This window comes from Marmota marmota, unplaced genomic scaffold, assembly GCF_001458135.2.
Source record: "Marmota marmota marmota unplaced genomic scaffold, marMar, whole genome shotgun sequence".
NCBI lineage: Eukaryota > Metazoa > Chordata > Mammalia > Rodentia > Sciuridae > Marmota > Marmota marmota.
The window spans coordinates 6594031-6600534 of NW_025999842.1; the positions used below are offsets into that span (position 1 = coordinate 6594031).

The window sequence follows — 6504 nt, forward strand, 5'->3', positions numbered from 1 at the left end:
TTTTGTGTTGCCAAGAATGATATGCTAGGTAACTATTAATGGGTACAGAGGTGGGGCTTTCCCACAGGAGAAGCATTTCTTACATGATATGGAGTCTCAGGGTAAAATGGAGTCTGTTTAGTCATTTCCCATAGAGCCTCGCCCATAACATCTTATGTTATGGGCTTAGCAGCATCCTTTGAGGAAATTTCAAGAATAATTTATGGCAATTTATTTTGCATCTGTAAGAAATCAAGGGCAATGAAATAGAATGACATGCAAAGGATTCAAAAGGGGTACTTGTCTTCAGTTCATGGATCTTCTTCAGAAGGCAGACAGTTCTCCACCCAGCCTGGTGCCTTCCATTTGAAACCTGAACTAATTCTTCTCTCCTCCTTCACCAGACTCTGGACAGGTCACCAGGATGGGGATTCAAATCAGACTGGTGAAAATCAGAGACGTACCCAGTGGCAAGCTTTACTAATAATTTCAAGGACACAAGGAATAGAGAAGCATGGGAACCAGAGTAGCACTATCAGCTCAGCTGTCCAGGCCCTCTCTGGAAATATTGATCCACTCTAGTCCAGAGGCACACAGGAGATATCAAAGTCATATGTGCAGCTCAAATCACTTAACAGAACACTGTTTATGAAATCGCTCCATTTTATTCTTGGCTAGTTATGTAGCTTACTGGACCATGACAGAGAGCCTTGCTCCAGACATTCACAGATCCTAGATTTGTTTCCCAGAAGCAGTCCAAGGCAACCTGGTGCACACAGCTCAACGTTTCTCCTCAGGACTTCCCCACTAGCTATTTCCTTACTTTGCTTGGCAGAAGACTCATCATTAACATCTTGACAAAGAAATGAAGGTAAGTCACCACCTTCCTTACTATTTGCACTGGGGCAACTCTGACACCTTAATAAAGTGAATGGATTGTAGACTTGCTGCTTAATCATGTCCTTCCCGGAGATAAGGCAGTTGCTCAATTGCAAAGCCTGGGAGAGCACTGCTCCATGTTTGAATCCAGACTTTCACAGGGCCACCATTGTTCTCAACAAAGGAAAAAGGAGCCTTGACATGAGACCTCCCCCATTCCTTTTATAGTTAGGAATGCTTTTGCCTGGAGATTTATTTTATTCATTATGTTTTACTTTAGTTCCTTTAAAGAACTGATCAGCCAGCTTTTATATTATTTTTATTTTATTTTATGAGAAGGAAACAACTCAGTTCTAGAAAATGCTTCCAGGTACAGAAAAAACAACCCAGTAAAACATGTGTGGCAGAGAACAGCAGCATCAGCCTCTCCTGGGAGATATTCTAGCTTCACAGAAAGCCTGAGGCAAAACTCATTCAAATTCTGAGGCAATTCTCCCTTGAAGTGGGCCATTCTTGACTCTACTTTTTATGTGACTCTGGAATTAAAGCAGAATTTGTTGTCATGAGGATTGGATGACTGATGCTTTTTCACAAAAAGGAGCACAGGTAAGTCCATTGACCTGCACAGAGTACCAAAATTATTTATTTTGGGGCTCAAAAATCAAAGGTCTAGATTTGAAATTTTATCTTTTCTCCACAGAATGGAAGCCAGCCATGCCATTGTTGCAAATATCACGCATAACCAAAAATAACAGCTGCTGTCCTGTGATGAGCATTTACTCTGTGACAGTCACCATTCTAAGCTCTTCTCACATGTGGCCTCATTTCACAGTTGTAATAATCCTGGAGGCACTGTTTAAACCCACTTTATAGGTGAGATCAAGTTAGTGGCAGAACAAAGATTCAGGCTTTGTCTCTGTTACTCTGACCTGTGTTCTTACTGCCTACTGAATTGCATCCCCTGAATTACCTTCATCCTTCAAACAGTTTTACTCCTTTAATTAATTAATTAATTTCACAAATGAACAAGATGAATAATTGTTTTTTTTTTAATTTTTATTGTTGATTGTTCAAAACATTACATAGTTCTTGATATATCATATTTCACACTTTGATTCAAGTGGGTTATGAACGAATAATTGTTTTTTCCAGGACACAGACTCTCATGAATTTAGAGCTGTCTTCAGTATTGAATTTTCAGGTTTTCCTTTTTACCTAGGTAGATATGTGTTATAAATTATTTTCACCTCTACCTTTTCCTTTCATCAAATATTCTCCATTTCATATGTTCCATATAATATATAAATGTATCATGTTTATAAATTTATACATTTGTAAATACATATTTATGTTATATAACACACATATATTGTCCAAATGTTTGTGTTCTCCCTAAATTCATATTTTGAAATCCTAAAACACGAGGTAATAATAGTAAGAGGTGGGGCCTTCTGGAAGGTGAATAGGTTCTGAAGGAAAAGCACTTTTGAAGGTGATGATTTTTCAGGGGTTCGGGATAGGATCATAAGCAGGTGAGCCATTGTTAGATTTTGCTGATTCAGAAAATGTTTACAAACTTTCTTGGAGATTATGTCTCTTGGCAACCCAATCCCATGGCAACCACCCTACACTTGGAGGTCAGAATATTCCTCTTTGGTCCAACAGTCTAGCCCTGAACTACTTCTGGACATATTGCATAAGTTCCTCAGTTGGGTGACATTTGAATATTACATCCGATCTATTAGAAGCACACATTGAATGTTCTATTTATTTTTAACCAAAAAACCAAGCTCCACATAACTTGCATGTTTTCAGAGGTCTCCATTTGCCAAGTCTCCCTCCCCGTGGGTCCATTTTAGTTTACCTATCTCATGCATGATTGTGTGTGTGTGTGTGTGTGTGTGTGCTCTTCTACTTTAGGTTTCACTTGGCTTTGTCCTCAATTAATGAGAATTGAACAGGGTGTGTACTCCCATCTGTTTTATGACTTTTCCCTCTAAACAGAGACCTGTTGGAAACCTGCTGAAAAGAAGTTCTTCCTGTCTTATTTTCCAATAGCAAAGAATGTCTGTGATTTCACAAGATAACCCTACTTCCAAGTAAATACAATCAAGTGATTATAATAAAGAAATTAATAAAGTATTAGAAATCTAAAGGCCAGCATTTAATTAAACAGAAAATACAGAAATGTTCTTACCAAGCATTTCTGTTACTGATACACAGATCTCTATCTTACCTTTCTAATTTCTTCAACATCATAGTAAACATCATAGTTTTCCATTTCTAAGTTGTAACTTCACAAGAACAGCATACTTTAAAAACACAATATGAGAACAGTATTTGATTTTTATGTGTTGCACTTCTCCATTAAAAAACACTTACGAAGGACATGCTATGTGCCAGGTATGGAGTTTTCAAAAATAAATGAGATATAACATTCATCTTTAAGAACCTCATAGTTTAGAAATTATACTATATTTGGCTTGAAATGAACACTGTTTCTGAAAATCACTCTCTTTGCAATGCAAAAATTGTGGTGATTTTTAGGAAATAGGATGAGTTGTCAGTGCCACTTGCAAGGGGTCGTGGCTCCGGTGATGAGGCAGGCATGGAGCACTGGAGCAGGAGCCAGCAGGCTGGGCTTTCATTCTTCCTCAACACTCACTGTGTTTTCCTGGGCAAGTCACTGAAACTCTAAGCCTCAGATGCCTTGTCCAAAACAGGTATAAGAACTACTCTGCTTCCTAAAGCAATTATCATGGGGTCAAAAAAAAAAAAAAAAGAAAATGGCTGTGAAAGATTTTTTAAAAATGTGTGAGGTATTTGTCAGTTCCATGAAGGCAGGGAATTTTGTCTGTTTTGCTCACTCTTGGAACCCTAGCATCTGAAACAATGTCTTAATTGTGATATATGCCCCTCAAAATAATTTATTAAATAAATGTACAACTTAATAAAAGAATTTGCCTTTTTTACTTTAAGGAGGATGTGGAATATGATGGATGGGTTCCAGACCAGCAGTACTGAAGAGCCTGGAGGTATTCTGTGGTGGCCTGCTCTCATGTCAGCTCTGTGGTTGGCATTCTGGGGATTGCAGCTGGATCAGTTTGTGTTTTACGATGGCAGGAGATACGTGGGCTGGCTCATAAGGTGAAACCAGAAAATGCACGTGAGGGTAGCGAGTACAAAAATTCCCTGGAGGCAAAGGGGCCAGGAAGGGGAAGGTGGCTTCCATGAAAAGATAGAGCCAGGCAGGACATGGCCTCCTTGCTAGGGGTTACCAGGCAGGTATACAGGCATGAAAAAAAAAGAGAGGGGGCAAGACTACAAGTGGGACAACCCACATGGCTATAACCACCAGCTTTAGAACTGGACTTGATGTTTTTTTTCCATTTTGGAATAACATTTCCATTCTGGCATGCCTTATATTGGCTATGATACAATATAAGGAATAACAAGAAACAAGGAGCAAGGACAAGCTTGTCTCTCTTTTTCATTTGCTGTCAAAGAGTGGATGAGCCCAGAGCCAATAAACTGAAGCTTCTCATTATTGTGTAATAGTAAACATATAAGAAGCCAGAAATTCACTCTAAAAATGCACCAGTTCAATTTTAAGAAAAGAAATATGCAAGTGTTAAAGCCCGGGGCTATACATGATCCCTGTGAGGTTGTTGTTTCTCCTGGTATGCTCGGGGCTCTCTCTCTCTCTCTTTTTCTCTGGTAGTATAAAATGTATTCTAGTTGACATTTCAGAATGGCTCAAAGCTCCATCTTCCTGTCTGAATGCCAAATGTGAACTAAAACACATTAGATACTTGGTCTGCCTGGTGACACACTCTGTGGGTGGATGTCTGTACAGTTCCACTGGAGAGACAATGGGACTAGAATCAAGAGGGAAGCTCTGAGTACATGCTCAAGCACCCAGAGGGCCATGTGTATAAGCTTCTTAGGGGTTGCTCCACTCTGGTGTGTGATCTATGGAATAAAAAGAAACAACCAGAAAGTAAAAGCATCAGATATGTATATGTATATTCAGGAATGACTGTGCTAATTTGGAAAGAGTTAACGGTATAAAACCAAGGCCAGTTGAATAAGTAGAAAGAAAAAGAATATAATGAGGGATAGGCTTCAGATTATTTAAGGAACAATAGGTGATGAGCTGCAGCCAAGATGGAGTGGGAGGCTCATGATCAGGATGGTCAGCTGCAGCCTGTGATCCTCACACCAGAGGCCTCAGGTTTCTGAACATCTGCCCTCCTGTTTAGTTTCTGAAATGTAAGTAAGCAGGAGGAGGAGCCCGTGTTCTTGAAGAGAATTGTGTGTTTTCTTACATTTCTAGAAGACCCCATGTGTGTGCTGGAGTGCACTTGTGTGTGTGAGATTTCGCTTTTGATCTGGACAGATGATAGATTTTCCTGTTCTCTAAAGAAAACAATCAAGACAGAGGGCAACTGGGTCTTATTATTTATTTTAACATCTGAAAACAATGCCAGTTTTTCTTTCTTGTTACTTTCTTCAGTTGGCCCTTGTCTTGTTGTTGGACTCATTGAAACACAGCCAGGTTTTCATCCTAGACACATTAAGTATTTGCAGTGTGTCCCTCTTTGAGACAGGTCTCAATTTTACTGCTTCCTGCAAGGCTGCTGGCATAGGTTCTAATCAATAGGCAAATAAATGGGGCCATCACAAGTCTTGAGCAACTCAGAGCCTCTGCCTTCTGGATCCTGAGAGCTGCCAGCTGGCCCACTGCCAGAAGGCCAGTCAGAGCCCACGTCCCCCTATTTTCTACTTCCTTTTCCTTATCTTCTCTCCACTTCTCAAATAGTACCTCTGGGTATTCTCCCAGTTCATTCTGTTTCTAAATCTTTCTTTATTAACTCAGATGCTTGGGAACATTCTTTTTGTGTTTCATTGATATATATATATAAATTTCCCCCCCAAGAAAAGCATCTTAACTACATGGTGTCATCTTGAACAAATGCAAAGTAATGTATCTTATGTTTTCTTCTCTATCTATCCTGCCTTTCAAATAAATTCCCCAATCCCCAGAAGGGCCCAGGACAATGCAAGATACTCACTGTTGAATGGATAAATAAATAAATTTCCCAAAGGATAATTCAGGTTTATTTTTTCCCTCCAAAATTCCTTTGATTTATTTTCTTATTCTTTTCTCTAGCCTCTTATTTGTTATTTCCTCTTTGAATTCTGACTTCAACTTCTTTCTCCTTTCTGGGTTCTTACTCTCAACTTATAAACATGTTTAAATCTCCATTCTAAAACAAACAAAGACTAAAACCAAACAGTGTCTTTTCCTTGACTATGCATCCCATTCATTTATTCAGCACATGTGCTTTGCCTACTATGTGCCAGGCACTGTCCCTGATGCTGGTTGAGACAGAACAGTTACTGCCCTCATAGAGCTAGTGAGGACATTCAGATAATAAACAAAAAAAAAAAAGCTCTAGCTACAGTTCAATACTAGGAGCTAGGCCAGTGGATCCCAATGGCCGTTTCAGCAGGCTAATTTAGCCTTGGTGACAGGGTGTGGGATGGATTTGAGCCCTCTTGGCTCCTGGCCTCCCACAGGCCCACAGTCCTGTCCCACTCCTTCCTCCCCTGGACTCCTTAGATGAGTGGTCTGTGTCTGTA

The 6504-nt window shown here is 39.7% G+C and overlaps 1 long non-coding RNA gene across 1 annotated transcript; it reads left to right on the plus strand.

Annotated features, from left to right (window-relative positions):
* The first annotated feature begins 502 nt into the window (after positions 1–502).
* On the plus strand, positions 503–1884 carry LOC125617226. Its single transcript, XR_007348157.1, has 3 exons — positions 503–850; positions 1198–1464; positions 1559–1884. It is a non-coding gene; the product is annotated as an uncharacterized LOC125617226 (long non-coding RNA).
* The last annotated feature ends 4620 nt before the right edge of the window (positions 1885–6504 follow it).